Raw genomic sequence first — 14,955 nt, forward strand, 5'->3', positions numbered from 1 at the left:
CCACAAAAAGAGAGACCACACCTGTGGCAAAGTGTCCATTAAACACCTATTTGTGAGTTAATGATGTGAATCTGTATGGATGCACTTGTTGTATATGTCACTAATGGCTTTACAGTGACTGTTACGCCCATGTTTCTTTTCAACACCTAAAACCTGTAATACCCAGATGCAGGACTCTGAATAGTGTATACATGTTTAGGTTACTAACAGGCCACCTAAATATTTGTGTTACTAACATTTCATTGTGGTAACACCTTAGCGAGACAGGATGGCATCATATCCAGCAACATGTTCAACATACGGCCACTTTGATTTCAATTTTACCTCATTATCTGATTAAAAAGAGGCAGTTTACTATATCCGTATCTCATCTGAATGTCTCCTGGGATTAAACTAGAGATAGAAGGGGGTTTTCCAGCATCTCATTTGGGAATGTTTATGTAACCCTTACAATAATTTGGGCTGTTTGTTTCGGGTCCAGCCGGTGGTAATGAAGCCAGTTGAACTTAACTGCAAAGAAACCGTTTGAAAGCTCTGTTTGTTTTCACTCAGTCTTATCGAAAGATTTGAGAGCAATTACACTTTGATATAATTACTATTAGATTTAAACTGGCTGCAGTCATCAGAAAACAAGTCAGGAGCTTTAATGGAGTTTGTAATCGTGGGTGGCATATAGTTAAAAAGTCTTTAAACCAGAATTATTTGATACTATTTAATTGAAAAAGTTATTAAAAATGTGTTCTTGGTGTGTTGAAGATATGGTGTGTTTGTATCTATATATATATGTGTGTGTGTGTGTGTGTGTGTGTGTGTGTGTGTGTGTGTGTGTGTGTGTGTGTGTGTGTGTGTGTGTGTGTGTGTGTGTGTGTGTGTGTGTGTGTATTTGGTTTATCTAATTCGTTTAAATTTAGGCTATACTTCTTGCTCTGTAAAATCAATTAGTCTGCCAAAAATAGGACAAAAAAAATTATTATTTTCCTTTTACTCTAAACTATTTTAACCAGTAATTAATTAAAAATAAATAAGGAATTGTAAATGCAGGATAAAATACTGAACACTAAAACACTTCACACCATAAAAATAACTAGATCATTTTTAAAACAATTAGCTTAATAATTATCAATGCCCTGCAATGATTATTTTGGTATGTTTGAATCAACCAGTGCATGTTTTGGCTCACTCTGTTTTATAGCCTAATATTTCCACACATTAAATGCATCCCAGCAATAAAACTTCTAGGGTAATGAACTTCAATCATGTTTCAGTGAAAAATATGTTTGCAGGTTATAGCCTATATGCATTACCGGAATGCAGTTAAAATATGAAAAAATAGGTCCGAAATATATTTAACACTACTAAAGTTTTGATTGAGAGAGATGGAGTCTTTTAAAAGAGATCAATCAATCAAGAAAACAAATTGATTAAACAAAACAAAGTTCTCTCCCAAATATTTTTTTTCATTACACTTCGAGTTTATGGGCTATATGAGTTCATGTTCAAAGCTGTGTGTGTGTGTGTGTGTGTGTGTGTGTGTGTGTGTGTGTGTGTGTGTGTGTGTGTGTGTGTGTGTGTGTGTGTGTGTGTGTGTGTGTGTGTGTGTGTGTGTGTGTGTGTGAGAGAGAGAGAGAGAGAGAGAGAGAGAGAGAGAGAGAGAGAGAGAGAGAGATGTAAATTGCCGATATTAGGCGCATTGTACGTCATTGGCGACTTTTGAGCCGACTTTAGCTACTTTCCATTGAGAAAAGTTGGAATCACAAGGTCAGATTAGAGCAATCATAAAAAAAGAGAGAATATTTTTCTTAATTTTAATTCAGTGTAGGCCTACCTGCTAAATTCGAAATTCTCATGCCTTAATTAAAAGTGTTTCAGAAACGGTTGATACGAAATGTCTGCGTCACTCGAGTTCAGACACAAAACATGTTCGTCATGTGGAATTCAGATGCGTGTATAATGTTTTTACATTCATACAAACAATGTTGTATGCATTTGAAAAATATATTTGGTTTGTAGCAAAAGAAAATATGTTTATCAAAGGCTTATTTAAAAGTTTGAGAAGGAACTTTAGGGCTATAGCCTATATAAAAATATAGGCCCTAAATGAAAAAAAAAAAAAATAGCCTACCCTTAATAACAATCTAAACCATAGTAAATCGTTATTTCATATTCGTTTTACAGACTGATCGACACTTGGCCAACAGCAACTCGACATATGTCTTACATAGCAATAAAAACACACTGAGTCCATCTCAAAAAACATCAGAATCTTCACACCACACTGCAGTTTCGCGCTCAAGCGTCACAACGTGATCATTCCATTCTGATGATGCAACACTGCCATCTACTGACCGGGAGAGACTACTGCAAACTCTAAAGTATAAAGTACAGTAGGCCTATATCACTGGGATTTTGCAAAGAAAGACGTGTTCATGGATCAGCATATTGAATAACAAGTACCTAACCCTGGTTTTAAGCCTAAATTTGACATAAGCTGTAAACATGTCCCTCAGATCTGATTGGTTGATTGGAATGTTGTTCCAGAATCAACAACGATGTTAATCCAGGAACATGTTGTACAAATCACATTCACCATTAATATGCTAACCAAGTGCAAAGGGAGAGTATTTCACTTATTTTTAATGTATAAACAAAAGAGAGTTAACAAGAAATCACTTTTCTCATTGTAATATAAGTAAAACAGTTTTCAAATATAACAAACATATATTTTTTTCAGTACAATCAACTTGGATGTTTAAGTCATTTCAACTTAAATTGCATTAAACTGACTTAAATTAGATGAATCTTGAAAATTACGTAACTTATTTTGATGAGTTAAAACAATGTAATGTTGTCATAAATTATTGTTCATATAATATTTTACAGTCTCCAAACAAAACTGAACACCATAATGTGACTGTATATACCCAGGTTATTAGTGTAATGAAAGATGTTTTGTTTCTGTCTAGAAAACCATAAGGGAATTTTTTTCCTTTTACATTTAGTAGCCTACATCTTATTTAACATATATATATATATATATATGACCACCAGCAGGAACTAGGTTTAATGTTTGACCAGATCAAACTCAATGCACAATTAACTTCTCTGAAACACACTTCTGGAAAATCACTTCAGTCGTGCTCTTTCTGGCTAATGCGTCGTCTTATAAAACTGATCCAGCGGTTGTCCATCTTCCATCTCATCGCTGACATAAATCAGACGTCCATTAATTCATGACTTTAGTTCTTATAATGAATAACCTCTGAAGATTTTGTCTGCATTTTGCACTTTGCAAAAAAAATGTCTGATGGAAAAGTCAGTCTTTAACGATTTAAACTGAATGATGGCTGGCCTGTTAAAAGGAAAATGAAAGAATGCAAAAGTTAAGAAAAATCATATGCATTCATCAGCAGGGTAAAGCACCTGCAGGCACGCCGTCGACATCGGGATCATCTTGTGCGGCCTGAGCAGCCTGTCTTCACATGGAGCTCAACGATCGGCCGGGGAACTGAATGGAAGTTGTAAAAATAGATGAAAAAAACCAGTAAAAGAATTCATCCTCATTTGGCTGTGACGGTGGTCTGGGGTTTTTTGTCCCGGGTGTATCCTCAGCAGCTGAAATCACTGAAGATGTTTGTGTTTGCAGGGAAAATATCACATCTATCATTCATTTGGGGCTTGTAGGCCAGAACCGTTTCCACATTTGACATACGGCTCAGTCAAGCGGTTTCATGTTACGCTGCTTTCCAAAAGACCATTCTCATTCACTGCAGCACAGATTCATTTTACCTGACCCCATATTACAGAGTAAAAGCACCAAGTTGAAAGACAGACAGACAGACAGACAGACAGACAGATAGACAGATAGACAGATAGATAGACAGATAGATAGACAGACAGACAGACAGATAGATAGACAGATAGATGCATAGATAGATACATGTAGCCTACAGAGATAGACAGACAGATCTTTATTTCCATACTGTTCCTTCCAGTTTACTTTTAAATGATCAATTGTGTTTAAAATTTTATGTTTTTGAAATAAATCTTATGCTCTCCAAGGCTGCATTTATTATTCAAAAATGGACCAGTAATTTTGTGAAATATTATTACAATTTAAAATTACACTTTTTTTATTGTAATATATTTTAAAATGTCATTTTTTCCTGTGATCAAAGCTGTATTTTCAGCATCATTACTCCAGTCTTCAGTGTCACATGATCCTTCAGAAATCATTCTAATATGAGGATTTGAACATTTCTGATTACTATCAATCATATCTGATTATTATCAGTGCTGTTTAATATTTTGGTGGAAATTGTGATTCATTTTGTTTCCCCCCAGGATTCTTCACTTTAAAAAAATGCTGGGTCTTTTCAACCCATGTTTGGGTCAAATGGAGAAACCCAACCATTGGTTTAAAAAATTTAAATTACAATATTAAACCCAACGGTTGGACTTGTCCATATTTGACCCAAACATGGGCTGAAACAACCCAGCATTTTTTTGATGAGTTTGATGAATAGAAAGTTCAAAAGAACAGTATTTATTTGTAACAGAAAGCTTTTGTAACATTATAAACGTCTTTACTGTCACTTGTGTTCAATTTAATGCATCCTTGCTGAATAAATGTTGACTTTACTGAACCTTCAATATATATATATATATATAGTGATAAAAGAAAACTAAATATGTGACGTCTTTACTGTCACTTGTGTTCAATTTAATGCATCCTTGCTGAATAAATGTTGACTTTACTGAACCTTCAATATATATATATATATATATATATATATATATATATATATATATATATATAGTGATAAAAGAAAACTAAAATATGGTTTTCATCTTGATAAATGTGAGTTTAAATTATGATGGGGACATGAAAACGTGCATAATAGGAAGCCAAGGACCCAGTCATGTTCATGTATCTCACCCAAATGCAGGAAACCTGCAGTATTTATTTTTTTTGGTCTCTTTGTGCCTTGAGTCTAAAACAGTGTGTCATTATAGTGTTGAAACTCCAAAACTCACAAACACAACCAGCAGAAACGTTCCACATGCGTACCAATATGCCAGAAGTGCTGTATCCTGACTCCTCCTGATGCGTGTATCAAGGCCTTGGGTCTGAGTCTCCTCTGCTGGTGGCCCGAGCTCTCATCTGTCCACTGTCCCTCAGAGACCATCAATCCTTCAGATGAGATGAAGTCCTCGCGTTCCCTTCTAAACTGCTGCGTGAAATCTGCATGGCCGTGTTTTGACAGCCCGTGGCTTTAAATCAATGTTTTATGACGGCCAGGGAAAACGTGTCCGTGTTCCCGCCGCTGATTTATGTTCATTGGAGTCTGGAGAATATGATAATTTGGCTTGAGCAGATGGATCGAGAGATACCAAAGGGCTTCTGTGCCAAACGCTCTCATGCGCTGCACAAATGGAGTCCACATGCTGGAGAAAGACCCTGACATCTCTGTTCATCTCCTCAACATCACGTGCCTCTTCTCCTGCCTAATGAATTACACTTATGTTCAACAATATAAGGGAGGGATCAAGTCTCATAATTCATAATTCTGAGTCATGCAATCATAAAAGAGCTTAGAGTGGGTATAGCCAACATCACTGCACACACACACACACACACACACACACAAAAGCTGAAATGAACTTGATGCCATTGATTTTTTCAGGAACAACTGTTTTCTGAGCAGAACAGAGCAGGATGAGTGAATGGAATCTGGTTTCCTCTATGACTGCAAATTTATTTAACTTTTTCTCCTTCTACAAAGCCAACAGTGTCATTGTTTATACATGGACTGTTATATCTGACTGTAGGCCTTATTGTAAAAATGAGCAGCGTTGGGGAAAGTACTTTTAAAAGTACATTGTTACAGTATTACGTTACTCCCACATGTGTCACATTACATTCTTTCGCATTACTTTTTCTCACCTGGGATGGGCTTGCTTGCCTGGTTTTTAATAACAACAACAAAAAAGTTATATTATGGCAAATGTAAAAGCCCTTTCACACCAAAAGCTGAAGGAAATGCAAATTCAAGGCTCAACAAACCTCTCAGCTGCTGAATCGCAGAAGGTTCAACACTCTTACTTCTGCAATGCAAACAACAACAAAAATGAAACGTGATGTGATGTTTATCTATAAAGCCAGTTTGCTTAGGTTGAATTGGATCATCGAAGGTCAGCAGCAAAGACATTGGTTAATAAAGTGAGATTAAATACATAAAGTATATTTGTGTTTTATAACATTATTGCAGGTTTGCGTAATATTTGGAGTTTGCATTGTGCAGTTTTTATTCATTTTGAAGAATACTGAATGTGTTTTTGTGCAAGTGAGATGAGTAAACGCCTGCTCACGTCTCTAAGTGATCTGATGTTTGCTTCAATAAAATATTATTATTATTATTATTATTTAAAGATTCCAATAAACTTCCATTGAAGGTTGAACACGCATCTGGAGATCAGAAGATCACAGAGACTTGAGGAGGGACTCTTTATAGTGCAACCATCCAGAACATATGAGCAACACAGAACTCTTTAACTACAACATAACACACTGAAAAACACACAGATCACCTTTACAACAACAGAAAACATGTGGCGACAAGGTTTAAATAAATACTGTTCTTTTGACCTTTCTGAAGAATCCTGAATTTATTTATTTTTTATCAGGTTCCACAAACATATGAAGCAGCACAACTGTTTTCAACATTGATAATAATCAGAAATGTTTCTTGCAGCAAATCATCATATTAGAATGATTTCTGAAGGACCATGTGACACTGAAGACTGGAGTAATGATGCTGAAAATTCAGCTTTGATCACAGGAATAAATTACATTTTACAATACATTCACATACAAATTTAAATTGTGATAATATTTCACAATTTTACTGTATTTTTGATCAAATAAATGCAGCCTTGGTGAGCAGAAGAGACACCAAACCCTAGACACCAAACTTTTTCTCTGTTTTTTGAGGCAACTGTAATTCTCCTAAATGTTTACATGTACGCCTCACAGGTACTGGAGGTCATGATGTGGACACTGGACAGGCGATGGTGGTCTGATTCTGACAGCGGATACCCAAACCACACGGGCACTAACTCACTCTTCTAGAGAGCCAGAGCGTCGTCCAGGACAGGCAGGAGAGCTGAGACAGCCAACAAAACTAAACAGTGCTTTGGGTCATATAAGCCAGCAGATGTTCAGTGGCAGACTACAGTCTAAAACATGTTGATCTTCACATTTCTACATTTATGTTTTTATACAACTTATATGTATTAATGATTTGCCTTTAACAACATTTCCGTCCACCGCAGCATTTTGCTCATTATAGAGGTCGACTTATAGGAACAATGGCTCTGCACACATATAGAGGCTAACTGAGAATTTTGAATGAGACCTATAATTATTTTCCCGAAAATGTTTCAATGAAGAAATGAGTCAGATGTATCATTTTCCCTATGATCTCCTGGCCAGCGACGCATTAGCTAATCTGTTATCTAAAGGGGTCTGAATTCTCAGAGCAGACTTTCCATCCTTTTTCACTTGATTTCCAGAAGTATCTAAACATCCCTGCGTAGACTTTAAACATAGTGTGGTTGAGCCATTTACCAAACTCTCTTTCATCCCACATGTCTTCCCACACTGTCCAGTGCACAGAGCCACAGCATGGAAAAAGATTTGAGCAGGCCCACCCATGTCTTACCTCACGCCCTTTGGCCCCGATCCTGCGAGATGAGTTTTCCTCACTCGTAAACGCAGCAGTTCGGGTGAAACCGGTTCTTCATTCTGATCCTGGTCTACTGTGTCCTCCTGAGAGTAAGGACAAGGAAAGTCACAATACTCAGACCATTTTCACCAGTGGGTTTATAGTGCATATAGGCTAAACACTTTTGAGCATTTATTCCCTTGAATTCCTAAAAGTTCATTTTAAAGCAAAAAAGATAAAATAACAATATAAAACACTGACTGAAACTTTGTATAAAACTTTGTCTTGCTGTGTGTGGAGCAGGGTTGTGGTCGTTAACTCAACTAAAACTAGTTTAAAAAATACTGGTAATTGAAATATTAAAAATAAAATATAAATATGACATGAAAAAAATCTAAAATGCTGCCTTGGCAACAAACTGAAAAAGTTGAAGCATTAAAACTAAACTGGAAACTGAAATAAAACTTAAACTGGAATAAAAATAAATGATAGGCTATAAATAATTATATTCAAAAAAATTCTAAAATTAAAAGAATGTCAAAATATACAAGTTTTTTTTATTGAAATGAAAATGAAAAATGAAAATATAAAAAAAGCTAATTAAATGGGACATGAATGCTGTTGAAATATTAGGAAGGAGGAAATAATATGATTGTCCCTGGTAGAGACCTGACGGCTGTGCCATTTTAAAAGCATAATAATAATAATAATAATAATAATTAATAATAATAAACCAGCTCTGATTTAGGTTATAGAATTTTGCCCACAGAGTTTGGAAAAATATAAAATTATTGTATTGAGGAGAACTATTGGGTTCAATTAGTGTGCAAGAACTTATTGTACTTTTGTTCTGTAGTTTCCAACTATAGCCATAATTTGAAGTCTATAAAAAAGCATTATGAGGAAAAGCATTACAGACAGCAAACACATTTAACACAGAGCTTCTCTGCAATCTAATTCAGAATGTAATATTAAATGCTCCTGTCTTTTATGTATAATCATTAAAAAAAAGCTAAATATTATGAAAGCGTGATGTCAAATATTAAGTGTTGATTTTGCCCTGTGCATGATTTGCAAATCTGATGGAGTTGTCATGCGAAATGCCTGTTGTTTTTCATTTATATATAGTTTCTTTATTCCTTTTTCTAATGGCTTTGTTTATTTTCCTTCTTTCTAAAAATCATTTTACAATTAGGCTATATATATATATATATATAAAAAAACATGTTTATCACAGCACAAACACTGTGCAGACTAATTTGCTACAGGCTTCATTAGTCCACTAATAAAGGACCTTTACGGTGGAGTTTTCCTGCAATTTCTGAACAACATGTGACCGGAGTTGATGGAAAGATACAAGGTGAGCCTCAGTTTTACGGATTGGACTGAACACTTAATTTGAGTCGGAATTGATATTTTAATTGACATATAATGGTTGTTACTTTCTGAGGGCTTGTAATAGCCTACTTTAAGGAACGACAGTTTCTCATGAATTATGTAGCCTAGTACAATATAGAATAACGGGCGCGTGATAGAAATGGTTGATGGGTGAAAAGTTTATCTGATATCATGTCAATATTAACAATCGCTATTAACAATAATATATGTATTTGCTGGTCTTGTTTATTTGCTATAATCGTGTTAAACGCAGTTTGGGCTGTAGAGTGCCGTACCGTTCATTAACCCTACGTGTCGCTGTAGTTTGTGATGTGGCTGCTGGTATGTAATTCTTTCATTTAATAATATGCTGTCGTTTTTATGAATAATTTAATTTATATATTTTATATATAAATATTTATGTCTTGATATGCCTCAAAGCTGTTCCTCAATACTTTCCCGTTTTAATTGCTGTTTCTCTGTTGATAATTCCATATCTTTTTTGTTGAGGCAGAATTAATGGGATAAAAAAAATAAAAATTATAACAATGTGTTTTCCCTTATAATGTTCATCTTTTGGCTATAATTTCAGTTTTGTCCATATTATATCAATGGAAATACTGGGGAACGAGTAGCCTAGATGTTTGTTTGTTTTAGTGATTGAGGTGCTTTAGATTTTTGTGAATTTATTGTGAATTTGCAAAAGTTCGTGAAAGAGTAGGTAGAAGAAGGCGTGATGACGAAACCGGAAGCACTTGTAGACCCACCACAGGCAGTGCGATTTGTTGCATTTCATTATAACCGTAATGCTGCGTTCACACTAAACGCGAATTGAGCGTCAAATTCGACCATCTCTGTAATAACAAAGTACCTTTTAATTTGGAGGTCTTTTTGCATTGTATTTCTTTACTAGGCCTATATAATCCGTTTGTTATCAGTTGTTCCACTATTGTTTCTCACATACGCATTAATGCACTTCATGTTCGTACCGTTCCTGTGGGAGATGTGTTCTCCTAACTCTGGTTTCTTCTTATCGAGCTGTTGTACTGTCAATACACTCATGTTTATCTTCTGATCGTATAAATCTTTCGCCTTTTACTAAAGATTTCCGTGGGGAGGAGCACAATGAGTATTAATAATTGTTTTGATGTCGTGCTTTATTGCGGGGCTCTTTAATAATGTTTAAAGTCAGATTGTTGTAAGTGGATTAGGCTGTTTTAAGTTCTGTTGATGGTATTTTATATATGTCAGATACACTTTTTCAATATTGTATTTTAGCAGATTTGGTAAATTTGGGCAAAAATTAAAAAACGTATAGGCTACTTCTATTTATGTCAACTGAGTATAGTTAAATAAAACAAAAACGAAAAAGTTATTTCTCCCCGTCGGGGAATCGAACCCCGGTCTTCCGCGTGACAGGCGGAGATACTGTCCACTATACTAACGAGGATGGGACTGAAATTCATAGACCGGATATGGTGCTTATACCTTACTTTTATGCGGAGTAGAAATGCGGAAATGTCAAATTAAAAGTCCTACATTCCGTTAGTAAAATCAGTCCCTTCCTCGTTAGTATAGTGGACAGTATCTCCGCCTGTCACGCGGAAGACCGGGGTTCGATTCCCCGACGGGGAGAAATGACTTTTTTATTTCTTAGTCAATTTGATTTCAAGCTTATACAAGTGGACCAGTTAAAAGTACCATATGCGATCGTAAAGCGCTTCTCCTCGATTTCCACAGCGAATGATTGACACATGAGACTGTGCTGTTTAAATGACCCACCACGGAAAAGGCGAAACAGCGCCATGAAATCTTACATGTGGTCAAAAATATATTGCATCCGTAATGTTAAGCACTAGCCTACCATAGAGAATAAATGAGGAAAGTTAACCCTTTAGGCGCCAGAGGTTTTTTCCTAAAACGTTCGATTTTGACATCTTAATTTCAAAAGGCTATATCTTAAAAGTGATAAAAGATAGAGACTTTCTGTAAATTAGAGAAATATTAAGGATGACCCAAAGTTTATGTAGGGATTACATTTTCCCATCTAATTTGCATATTATGACGTCATATGGTGGCGGTCATCTTGGATTATAGAATTTTTATGGTTTTTGTTGATGTTTATTTTTTTTTGTTTTTGTTTTTTAGCTGACAAAGAGGCACACATCACAAGGACATGAACACACAAAAAAGAACACATATTGTACACTACTAAATGGTCAGGGAAATAGATAGTAAATCAACAGTGTAATAAATGGCAGACAAAAACAATTGTTGCAGGGCTTTTGCTGTAGAGATAATGACTCCCTATTCATCCAGGTGACATTTCTTGTAGTGTTTCATGGTGTGGTCTTGCGATAGACTATGCATAATAGCCCCTCTGCCCCGTGTCACATCGCCTCTTCGCCTGCTACGAGCAGCAGCGCGGGCGCGGCCAGATCTGCCTCGCGCGCGCGCCGAGTGTGCACAGCTCGGACTACTGTCATTGTCATTGCGACTCCCCACCCTGCCTCCACGTTGCCCCCTAACTGTCCTATGAATACTTCGACCTCGTCTAACATACCCAGTGGCATTAGACAAAGTCTCCACCACAATACTGTCGCCGCGATTGCAGAGAGGCACACGGTCACCATGGCAAAAATCTCCCGCGGCCGCCTCGTTCCCCACAACACTAACACGCCTGCTAACTTCGCGATGAACACTCCGACCCCGGGAAACATTGTTCCCATCACTGACATTGGGCAAAGGACCATCTAACGTTATATTGGGCAAAGGATTCACCGTTTGTGCTTGGTGTAGGGATATACTTTCACTTTCAGAATCACCGTCATTTTCTGAAGGCAGATATTCCCCTTCAGAATCAGGGTCCGCGAATAGAAGACCCAACACTTCATTGCGGGTAAGCTTTATTGATGCCATTAGATAATAATAATAATAATAATCTAATGCAAATACTCGCTGACGTTGACAATATTGCTCTGATAAAATGGCTCACTCGCACACTAGCTCCGCTTTTGTTCGCACTGATTCAATGCGCTCTAGCTCGAATATTTTGTATAGAAGCATGACTTTTTTTTGAGTCGGGGATGAAGTATGACATGTCTGCCAACTAGTGGAGGGGAGGTCGAACGAAATTTGACACCCTATTTGACAAAATCGGCCGTTTTTTTCAGTGCCGCATCTTGTCGAGTAAACTCGACCGTGGCGCCCAGAGGGTTAAGGGACTTTTTTTTTTTTGGGAGTATTGACTTAGTCAATTTAATCTCAAGTTTATACATAAACGAGTGGACCATTTAAACGTTTCGACATATTTGTGATTATGTTTGTCATGATCATAAAAACAGTTCTAAATATTGATTTTTTTCTTTTAGATTTTTAAAAAACAAATATAAATTATACTTCGCTTACAAAGCTTAGATGATTTTTTTTCTTTCTTTATGTATTTATTCTTAAATTGATTAGTGGACCCAGTCATGAAGGCAGCCAGCAAGTGTCCAGCATACATGCTGTTTTAAATTTTATTTATTTGCATACTTTATTATTGCGTAGTTTTGATTATTTTACTATTTTACTATAAATGAATAGCAAGGACTGAAAATGCTACAAGGTTTATTGCATATCGTTTTTTTTTTTTTATTGCATGTTGTATTTGCTTGTTGTATTTCCTTTATTTCATTTAGCAGACACAGTACAATGTATTTACTGGGTTTTTTTGAACATGTAAAGCCACTTTTCTACCATGCCAGGACATATAGACGTATATTATATGATTACAAGTAAAGCCAAAGCCGCTTTAAGGCAATAATATGCCATAAGAAGACAACCTATGGTAAAGCGACCTGATTCCGTGAGCGATGACGAAACCGGAAGTAAACCCTCTTACCCACAATGCAATGGAGTACTATACATTTCATCAAGTCTTTTTTGTTTTATTAACCCATACACTCGTTCTTTGTTATCAAATGTAGTCGCATAGTTGTTTTAACATTATAATACGTTGTGCTATGGCATAATATTAGCAATGTTTATGTCTGTCATATTGTCACCGTTCGTGTGAAACGTGTGTCTGTCAGTCGGGTACCCGCTGGTGCACTAATAATCTTCAGTACACTCATGTTTCTCTTCAGATCGTATAAATCTTTCGCCTTTTACTAAAGATTTCCGTGGGGAGGAACACAATGAGTATAAACTAATTTTTTGATGCCCTGCTTTATTGCGGGGCTTCCTCTACTTGTTGAATATAAGAGCAGACTCAATACATCATGGAGTCGATATCATGACTGTACATTATTATATTCATTGCGTTCATCGTACGTTGAGTAGTTTTAGTAAATCTATGTTAATGTAATGGTATTATATATATTATGTGTTGAAATCGCATGTTTTTAGTGCTCGCGCGGCGCGTTGGGTTTCGCTGGTGTGGAAGCGTGACCTCGAAAAGTACAAGTTTCGTTTCAGGATGGCAGTTTCGTCTTGGGTGTAAAGTGGACATGATATTTTAGGCTGGTGAATTAATCCCTCCGATTGCGAAATATATTGTGCTCTTTTTGTCTTAACGCACAATAAAGAAACACAAAGTTATGCTGTACTCATAAATGTCTGTCTGTCATTTGACCAGAAGTGCTTCTCCCTTTCAGTTTGGTGTTTTTGTTAGTTTCTAAGAAGAATTAGAACGATAGAAGAGAACTTTTCCTTTTGTGTTCCACTCACTGATGGAAGAAGACAACGCCCTCTGTTGGTCTGTGTCAGTTCAACAGGGATCATAAAGTGTGTGTGTGTGTGTGTGTGCAATGTGTGTGTGTGTGTGTGTGTGTGTGTGTGTGTTTTAAAAGTTTTTTTTTAATCTCACGTTTAAAATGAAAAAAGAGCAGATCGGATGAGTCACTTTATTATCATATGAAAAGGTTCTAACTATCCAGTCTCACAACAAATAATCTATGTTAAATGTTGAACACACGGTGTCTTTCACCGTTCTCGTGAAGTGTGTTCCTTACACCCGGTCACCTGCTGTTGCTCCTGTAATCTTCAGTACACTCATGTTTCTCTTCAGATCGCATAAATCTTTCGCCTTTTACTAAAGATTTCCGTGGGGAGGAACACAATGAGTATAAACTAATTTTTTGATGCCCTGCTTAACGGCGGGGCTTCCTTACAGTGTATAATGTCAGAACTGCGTGGCAATCTGAATCGGATCAGTAATAGGCGTATAATTTACGTGTGTGTAACGCGTGCATTTGTTCATGTAATGTTAATGTAATGGTGTGCTTGATTTATTATCTTGCGATATTACATCAAAATGACTAATAACTCCTTAAAATATTAAAGGCTATATTAATCAAGCAATTATTCAAGACAAACTAATAAAGCAACAAAAGATAAGAAATTAAGAAAAAAAAAATATATATATATATATATGTTAATAGCCAACATATTTTTTATTTAATTTTTTTGCTGGTAGGCCTACTTATATATATATATATATATATATATATATAAGTAGGCCTACCAGCAAAAAAATTAAATAAAAAATATGTTGGCTATTAACAGCTAAGGTAACCATTTAGAAATTAAAAAGACTGCATTCAAGTGTAAAATAAAACGGCCTAAATTTCTCATTATCTTCATCAAAAATGAAGATGATATGCTACTCCATCATATTTTATTAAATAATAAAGATAATAAATGTATCCTTCAAGAGCAGTGATATGTATATTCGCGTTTTTTGGCAGTAGTGTTATCTTAAACATTTCACAACAGAACTTTAGAAGTTCTTTAAACTGGTCTGTGTCAGTTTAACAGCCATCATAAAGTGTTTTTTTAAATCTAGAAATCACGTTTAAAATAAAAAAGAGCA

Source organism: Leuciscus leuciscus (genome assembly GCF_965113295.1).
Source record: "Leuciscus leuciscus genome assembly, chromosome: 19".
NCBI lineage: Eukaryota > Metazoa > Chordata > Actinopteri > Cypriniformes > Leuciscidae > Leuciscus > Leuciscus leuciscus.